The sequence below is a fragment of the Tupaia chinensis genome, unplaced genomic scaffold, assembly GCF_000334495.1.
Source record: "Tupaia chinensis unplaced genomic scaffold, TupChi_1.0 Scaffold000634_1, whole genome shotgun sequence".
Lineage (NCBI taxonomy): Eukaryota > Metazoa > Chordata > Mammalia > Scandentia > Tupaiidae > Tupaia > Tupaia belangeri.
In genome coordinates, this window is record NW_006160154.1 from 4601894 (window position 1) to 4611566 (window position 9673).

A 9673-nucleotide genomic window follows, 5' to 3' on the forward strand; every position below is an offset into this window, starting at 1 on the left:
GAATCTCTAGATGAATGAACTGAAGTTTTGGTTACAACTTACTTAAGGTCATGGTTGTTATGTCATGGAGCTCAGTTTGAACATACATCTGTTTAATTCCAAGGCCGACTGCCTGTCTGCTTCACAAGAATAGGACACTCGGGGGACCAGCAGTTAGTATGATGGCTATGTCGCTGAACTCCCATGTAGTCGACTGCAGTTTGAATCTCGGACCCGGTGGTTTAAACTCACCGTTGCATGCGTACCCAAGATCCTGAGAGGAGAATGGAGAAGGGATTGCAGCATGGCCATCCTCCCTGGGGGGTTATTTCTCACTTTCTGTCTCTCTGTCTGTCTCTGTCTCTGGCAAGTGCACGTGCCCTGTAACGAAAAACCTCTCCAAAAAAAAAAAAAAAAGGACACTGATTGTTCTGTTCCATGCTCAATAAAAGCACTGAAGGTAATGTGACTATCCTATTTATGTGGGGAAAATTGCAAATATCTAGTATACTGTGGATGAGGGCACGGTAAGGTAAGTACAACGGGCCATGGGACTTGAAGAACAATATTTAGGGTGTGAAGGGCGTTAAACAAGAGCCAGACCCGTACAGCTCATCTTCAACCTTTTCCTACAGCTTTCCTTTGAAGAGGCTTTTGGAAAGTCATCCCAGCAAGCAACGGTGGGGAGCTTACCCACCTTGGAAAGGGTAAAGTGAGCAATTTCTAATACAGTTGTATCTATCTGTGCGTTCCATCAACCACAGATGAAAAATATTTTGAAAAAAAAAAAGATCTGTACTGAGTATATGCAAAGGTTTTTCGTTATTCCCTAAAAAATACAGTGTAACAACTATATAGCATTTATATCATCTTAGATATCATAAATAACCCAGAGATAACTTACAGTATATAGGAGGATGTGCATAGGTTACATGTAAATATTATGCCATTTTATATTAAAGACTTGAACATCTGAGAACATCTGGGCCTGGAAGCAATACCCTTTGGACTGCTGTATTGACTCTTACAACCCAAAAGAACACTATGGGGGCTGACAGGTGGCGTGGTAGTTAAGGGCACTCGAGTCCCACATGGCTGACTGCTATTCAAATCCCGGACATGATGGCTTGCTTTCTCATTTTCTCTCTCTCAGTCATTCACTCTGTCCCTCTCTGGTCAAATTAAAAATAAGTAAATAAATAATTTTTTTAAAATGGTGTGATCAAACCAGATGCAACTAGATTTTTTTTGATGGAATGTATATCAATTTAACTTTATTAGCCTAATTTAGGAATAGGATGAGAAGAATGGGGTTGAGTTCAGATATGAAGGGAAAGGGTTAAAACTTGGATGGTAAAGGTCCCTTCAAAGCTCTGGTGCACTCCTCAGTGACTGTGCCTTAACTGTAGATCGAGTTGCAATCCAAAACACTGACAGCAGACTCCTGTTCTCCATTTACGTGTATAGCCTCTTCCGTTACAGAGTGATGAGGTCTACCAGGATGCCTTTAGGAAGAGTCATGCTGTCAGGGAAGAAAGTGACTAAGGTGTCTAAAAGCTGAGTTGTTTGAGCATAGGTGTGTGATCCATATCTGAAAAGCCTAGAGCCGTAAAATTGGAACCAGATTTGAACAGAGCTGAAACTTGTCTCTTCTGGGTTTGAGTGATCCACAGTTATATAAAGATAATTTTGTAAATATTTCAGAGCACTAAGGGGATCCATTTGAGCCTTTTCTTCAAGCCTGTGTTTTCTATGAGGTACTTCCAATGCCTCAGTTAAGTAATCTTTTGAAGGTCTGCACAACTTCAGTGACCAAAAATCATCTCATGTCATCTTTGGAGAACAAGATTTTTCTGGATTCCCACCAAATAAATAATGAGCGTTGTGTAACTCGTCATATATAAGCTGATGAACAAATCTTGGACATGGTTCTTCCTGAAGACTTTACTTGGGTTATCTTTTGTAGCTTGATCTTTCTTACAGACAAAGGCCAACTATTCCTCACAATATCATAAATCCAGAGAGAATTTCTGACATTCGCTTCCCCTTTTCCTTTGTCTTTGCCGAGTCCAGGTAAAACATGTATTTCATTCAGTTCTGGATCAGTGGTTGCTCTCTGTGAATCCCATCATTGGAACCATCCCAGAGTCTTTCTTGGTGCCATCTGATACTATGTCTACATGATCAGAGTCTGCATCATAGCTAAAGAAATCACTCAAAGAGGTCTCTGATTGCTGGACACCAAATACAAATAAGGAACAATTTTTTTTAGTGAAATAGCATGCAGTGTTTTATTCGAGGCTGGATGTCCTCAGGCCCAGCATTACGAGAGTCCTCTCAAAGAAGTTTCCAGATTGGACATTGAGAGTTGAAAGCAAACAACCCACAGAATCGTGGTTCACCGTCTCTGCTGTCATCTATGCTGCCATTCCATGTCAAATTCTACCAGCATAGGTATAGATCATATGTTTTTTGGAGTCCATACATATCTGATGATCAGCCCTCCATCAGCAGCAGTATCCTCACGTAGTAACATCCATGTGTTGATATAATGTAACCATAGAAGTCACTTTTCAGTGATCTGCTGTTCCTCACAGAGGAATCCAAATAACACCCCAATGTGTAGATTTGCCTCTGTTGAATGCCAATGCACATTTTATAGCATGATCTGGCACTAGGACCATTCTCTTTCTCAGTGTCAGCAGAGATACATGTCCACTGGTTCTTTTTCACACTGTATGCCCAGAAGTCCACAAGATCTTGTGTTCCATCCCAGTCACCAAACAAAGGGTCTTTTTGAACATCAATAACCATCTGATGCCCCCCTCTCATTCCTGGTAGGTTATCTTCTCACCTTTAGTGCTTTGGGGAATAATTTGACTCCATTGTAGCTTATACTCCTGTTGATAGAGTCTGATAGACTGATTGAACAAGCCATCATTTACAGCTTTTTTTTTTTTTGATTTTTTTTTTTTGAAAGGTTTTTGCTATAGGGTGTGTGTGCTCGCCCGGAAGACCCAGAATAGAAAGCGAGAAATCACCCCCCGGGGGATGACCACGCCACAATCCCTTCTCCATTCTCCTCTTGGGATCTTGGCCATGCCGGTACACGCGCCCGGCATGAGTTTAAGCCACCAGGTCCAGGACTTGAACCGCGGCCGACTACGTGGGAGTCCAGCGACATAGCCATTACGCCAACTGCTGGTCCCAGTCATTTACAGCTTTTTCAATCAGCTCTTTGCAAGCATCAGATTCACCCTTCAACACCAGTTGATGTCATGCAGATCTGTTAACATGGGATGTTCCAGTGCAATCTGGATTTTCTTCTGCAGTGATGCAAAAGCTTCGTATAATTGTGCTGTCTGACGTGTTTCAGGCAGAGGCGAATGGCTTCCTGTTCAAGGTACTTGCTGTACCAGTTGCGACAGGGTTGTACTACATCAGGATCATCAATACCACTAAGTTCAACATAGCAGATGCTAAAGTTAAAGCTGGGCCCCCAGGAAAAAAGTGGAACTATTTTAATGAATCGACAAGGGAACATCTGTTCATCAATTTTATGCTTCAAGGTGAATGTTTCTTTGTTATTCTTTAAACCACTGGGTAATAGCTCTGTCATGTTTTCTTCATTCCCCCAAAGACTTTTCATTTCTTCCAGTTGCAGACATGGGTTTTCTCATGGTTTCCAAATGTGATTTTCTGAACTATAGCACACCTTTCAGGCTTCAGAATCAAATACTAGGGAAGATAGTTGCTTTCTGAAGACCATCTTGAAGACAGGTCATTTAGTTTATCCATGAAAATGCTCTCAGGAAGGTAGGTGGACGAAAAAGAACTCCGCTTGTGTTGCAGCTAGCTCTTTCTCTTTCCAGCACAGAGAGAAACTTCAATTGATCCTTTAAAATGTCCAAGACAACCATAGAAACAGGCAAAAAGCTTCAGGTGTTAATAGCTGTCTGTTGAGGAGTCGAGGGATTCCTGGAAAAACTGGTCTTGCAAGGATGGTTTTCGCTTTTTCTCATTCATTCAACTTAATGCTTTTTTCCTCCCTCTTTTACCAAATTTCAATTAGGAGAAACAAAAAACCTACTAGGATCACAAAGGCCATCTTGCTGAAAAGTGTTAGATTTAGGTTGGAGAGAATTGCTTTCTTGTCAGCCCCACCCCTTGTTGAATCCCCTGGTAGCAAGTCAGGTTAACTTAGTAAAAATTCCTTAATTATCTGTCTTGTATGAGCCACGGTGGGGAACTTAAGGGTATATAAATATAGATAGGCTATTGATAACACTTAATGCTAAGTAGGGGCTTGGTCCTACCCTTAAGTGCTTTCCACATATTAACATGTAATCTTCAATCCTATGAGATAGGTATTATGTTTCTTTCTACAGATGAGAAAATGGACACAGAGACGTTAAATATAATTTACTAGTCATTTAACTAGTAAGTGAATAGGCCAGAATTCAAACCCAAGCAGTGTATAGTCTTTTACAATATGCAATTGAGAAGACAAAGTAGGCTTTTTTATGAAGTGATGTGATAAAGATACAAAGAAAATTCTTGAGCATTCAAAGAGATTAATAGGTGGGTTGAGCAATGAGTATGATGTTTTATGAAGTATTTATAATTTGAAGTTAAACTATATTTGTTTAATTAAAAATAACCCTAAATTTGAATGCATAAAGGGGTTAAAAATAAGCAAATAGTAATCTACTCTCCAGAAGTTTGTTAAGTTTCTTTTCATTTTAGTACTTTTCTTCCTTTCTACCTCTTCCTTCTTTCTCTTCCTCCTCAAGGAGAGAGAGAATGGAGGAAAAGCGAGAGACGTTTTTGACAAGGTGTCACCACATTGCAATCCTCCTTCCCCAGCCTTACACAGGCACATGCCATTGCCTGGCCTGTTTAGATTGGTCCAGGAACCAAACCTGGGCACAAAGTCTGGACTTCCCTGGGGGCTTCAGCCACTGCACATGTGTGCCACTTGTGCCATGACTGGGCCACCTTCATTCTTTTTAATATTTGTATAGCATATATGTTCATATTCTATGTAACTAGTTCCTTCTGGTGAGGATTTAAATTGCTTGCATTTTTTTTTTTTTCTATTAGAAATCATTTTCAGGGCCAGCAGATGGTGTGGTGCTTACATCACTGGACTCCCACATGGCCCACCTCAATTCCAGTTCCAACCCTGTGACTTGAAACTGATGCCTGGGGCATGTGTGTGCATGCTGAAGATCCCAGGAGGAGAATGGAGAAGGGATTGCTGCATGCCCACCCTCCTGGGAAGTGATTTCTCACTTTCCCACTCATTGTCTCTTCTCTCTGGCTGAACACACATACCCTGATGCAAGAACATTTACCAAAAAAAAAAAAAAAAAAGAATTCTCCACTAGAGAATTATTTTCTTTAAAGATTGTTTCCTATAATCATTTTCTATAGAGATCTGGAAAATTAAATCTTAGATCTATTTTATATCATTTTCTATAGAGATCTGGAAAATTAAATTTTAAATCTATGTGACATTTTTTAATAAAAATTTTGATATCATTCCTATTTCAAGTTGCTTTTAAGTATTTTCAATACTTAAAATATGTTTAATGTCAGGACTAGCAGGTGGTGTTATGTGTTAAAGCACTGGATCCCACATGACCAGCTGCACAGAGTCCCAGACCTGGCAACTTGAACATCATGCCAGGAGCATGTGTGTGCTTGGCCGTAATCCTTGAGAGGAGACTGGAGGAGAAGGGATCGTGATGTGGCCATACTCTCTGGAGGGTTATTTCTCACTTTCCCTCTCTCCCTGTCTTTTGCGAGCATACGCATCCTATGGCCAAAAGATATATGTATATATTGCATTTGACATTATATATATATATATATGCATGTATGTGGTTGCAAATATTTTATGATTTTTTTGAAGCCATTTTCACTATTGGGCACATGTGCTTGCCAGAGAGACAGAGGACCGAGAGACAAAAAGTGAGAAATTACCTTCCAGGGGGGATGGCTACACCATGATCCCGTCTCCATTTTCCTCTCGGGATTTTGGGCATGCATGCACACATACCTGGCATGAGTTTCAAGCCACCAGGTCTAGGACTCGAACTGCAGTCTACCATGTAGGAGTCCAGCGACATAACCATTATGACATCTGCTGGTCCCTCATGATTAATTTTTCGACTATTTATGGCTTCTTTTGTGTAGAAGTTTTCTTTTTTTTTTTTTTTTAATTTGCCAGATGGTGCACGTGCTCACCAGAGAGAGAGAAAGAAAGAGACAAAGCCTTCTAACTATATGAAGATGTTTTTAATAAGGCTCAGCAAGGTAGCTAGGGTCAGACTGTAATCAGAGTGGTAGGGTTGAAAGAAGACTTCATACATAGCAATCTACAGAGCGCTTTGACATTTGGAAGTGTTTGAGCACTGCAAGAAACTCTAAGGTGTTCTTTACAGATGAAGAAGCTAAGTAGTTGTCTCAAAGTTACATAAGCATGAAGCGATGATGTTAGACAAACCCAGGTACCATTGTAATGAAACCTTTTTTAAATGGGTTCTCAAATGGATGGCATTCTTGGCTTGGTGTCATTTCCAAATTTAATGCGTTCTGTATTGTCAAAGATTGAGAAAGCAAAAAAGTCACTGTAAGCCATGAATATTTTTCATTTCTTTTGAAAGTTTGCTACTATTGATAGATGTGAAGATTTGATTTAAGGACACCACCTTGTTTGTTTGTTTGCCATAGGGTGCATACACTCACCAGAGAGAGACAGAGACAGAGAAAGGGAAAGTGAGAAATCACCCCCCAGGGTGGGATGGCCATGCTGCATTCTCTTCTCTACTCTCCTCTCGGGATTGTGGGCACTTACTCAACACGTGCCTGGTGTGATTTCCAAGCCATCCATTGCAAGACTTGAACCATAGTCGGCCATGTGGAATCCATGCCACCTACTAGCCCCTCAAAGACACCAACTCTTAATAAGCAACATGAGTAATAAGTTCTACTTTCATCTTAATTGACTGACTATAAATTTCTGTAGGTACCACACTGAAAACTGAAATAAATTTTTAACTGGACCCTAAGAATAAACCTGTGCTAGATGCAATGATTTTATCTTTTATTTAAAGTTTATTTATTTATTTAATTTTTTATTTATTTTTAAGGTTTTTATCATAGAATGTATGTGCTCACCAGAGAGAGACAGAGACAATAAAAGGGAAAGTGAGAAATACCCCACCCCAGGTGGATGGCCATGCCACAATCCCTTCTCCTTCTTTCTCCTCCTGGGATTTTGGGCACACATGTACATGCATCTGACATGATTTTCAAGCTGCCAGGTCTGGGACTAGAACTGCAGTTGTCCATGTGGTATCTTATCTTTTAAAACAATCTACTGAGAAATTTTGTTAAACCACCACTCTCAGTGATATTGTGGTCTCAGTTTTATATTTTTTTCCTAAAGCTATAATTATGTGTTGTGTGTTTGTGTGTGTGTGTGTATATATATATATATAACTAAAAATGACACATATAAATACAATTTAAAATATATACTTGAAAGTCACCAGTCCTATTGTTGATGATACATAAATATTTAAAGATAGGACCAGCCGGTGATGTGATGTGGCTAGATTCCACATGGCCAAACATATGGTTGGAGTCTCAGACACAGTGGTTAAAGAAATATGCATGTGTGTGGATTCTCAAAATTTTGAGGAAAGTGGAGATGAGATCGAGGTGTTGTGGGTGCTTTCTCACTTCATCTCCTGCAAATGCATGTACCCAATAGCAAAATTTTCAAAATTATTTAACGATATATTTTCACTTTCGGCAACAGCAGTTGGCATAATGTCGCTGGACTCCCATGTAGTCGACCACAGTTCGAGCCTCGGATCTGGTGGCTTAAACTCATGCTGGGCACGTGTGTGAGTGCCCAAGATCCTGAGAGGACAATGGAGGAGAAGGAATTGCGGCATGGCCATCCACCCCGGGGGGTGATTTCTCGCTTTCTGTTTCTCTCTGTCTTTCTGGCAAGCTCACGCGCCCTATAGCAAAAATCTCTCAAAAAAAAAAAAAAAAGATATATCTTACATTTTCTATATATCAATATTCCCCCAATTAGTTTATTAGTCCAGTGAATTTATTACTCTTTTAAAAATAGTAGAATTGGGGGCTAGCAACTGACATGGTGGTTAAGACGTTGGACTCCCACATGGCTGACTGTGGTTTGAGTCCTGGACCTGGTGGCTTGCTTCTTTTTCACTTTTTCACTTTCTCTCTTCCTCTCTCTCTCCCCCCACCCCCCCAGTAAGCACATGTGCCCTATAACAAATTAAGTAATAATAATTAATACATAATTAAATATTCTTTAAGTTATGAAAAAGAAGGTAGAATTGATTTCCATTTTTAAACGAGGGAGTTATTTGGGGCCAGCTAGATCACACATGACTGACCCCACAGTCTGAATCCCGGACCCAGCAACTTGAAAAGCACACTGGGCATGTGTGCATGCACGCCCAAAGTCTCAAAAGGAGAGGGAAATGGAGAATGGATTGCAGTGTGACCATCCCATGGCTGGTACTTTCTCACTTTCTCCCTCTTACTCTCCTTTTCTCTCTGCTAAGTGTGCATACCTTCTGGCAATTTTTTTTTAAGAAAGTTAATTTGAAAAATTAAAAGTTTAATTTTTTTTTTGAGAGGTTTTTTACTATAGGGCACGTGTGCTTGCCAGACAGACAGAGAGAGACAGAGAGACAGAAAGCGAGAAATCACCCCCCAGGGGGGATGGTCACGCCGCAATCCCTTCTCCTCCATTCTCCTCTCGGGATCTTGGGCACACACGCACACGCGCCCGGCGTGAGTTTTAAGCCACCGGGTCCAGGACACGAACCGTGGTCGACTACGTGGGAGTTCCGCGACATAGCCATTATGCTAACTGCTGGTTCCCAAAAGTTTAATTTTTTTAAGTTAAATTTTTTTCCATGAGTGAAACTGAGATAGAACCCCCCCTCAGGATCCTCATGCCACAGTCCATCCCTCAGACAGCCTGGATGATGCACATTGCATGCCCAACATGTTCGAGGTCTCCTGTGTGGATCAGGCTTGTATCACTGCTGTGTCATCATCCAGCCCCAAAAGTTTAATTTTTTGTCAAAGTTACAGAGTTTAAAGAGCCAAATATTTCTATTTTATTATTTAGTTTTTAGTTTTCGATAGGGTGTATGCACTCACCAGAAAAAGAGAGAGAGAAAGACACAAAGTGAGAAAGCACCCCACCACCCCAGGGGATAGCCATGAGGCAGGCCCTTCTCTTCCATTCTCCTCTTGGGATTTTGGCCACCCTCTCCCCAGCCTGTTTTTCAAGCTGCCAGGTCTAGCATTTTAACCACCATACCACTGGCTGACCCAAGGGCCACATATTTTTATAAGGTTTGTTGCAAAGGCAGCAGCCTCCCTTTTATCTCCATTTTCGGATGGCCATTTTCACCTCTTTAAGCTTTTAGTGAATTCCATTTCCAGTTCAACCTTGACTTCCTCTTGGAGAAAAAATAGTTTTCTTTACAATAAATTTATATTTAAACTTTCTCTTTCTTTCTTTCTTTCTTTCTTTCTTTCTTTCTTTCTTTCTTTCTTTCTTTCTTTCTTTCTTTCTTTTTTTTTTTGGGGGTTTTTGTTATAGGCAGGTGCATTTGCCAGAGAC

General features: G+C 40.5%; 1 protein-coding gene and 1 pseudogene across 1 annotated transcript in view; one reads left to right on the forward strand and one right to left on the reverse strand.

Moving 5' to 3' along the window:
• The window catches only part of NUP58 (nucleoporin 58), a 78296-nt gene that overhangs the window by 61365 nt on the left and 7258 nt on the right, over positions 1-9673 (forward strand). The gene's annotated exons all lie outside the window — the stretch shown is intronic.
• LOC102500923 (muskelin pseudogene) lies at positions 1456-4087 on the reverse strand (annotated as a pseudogene).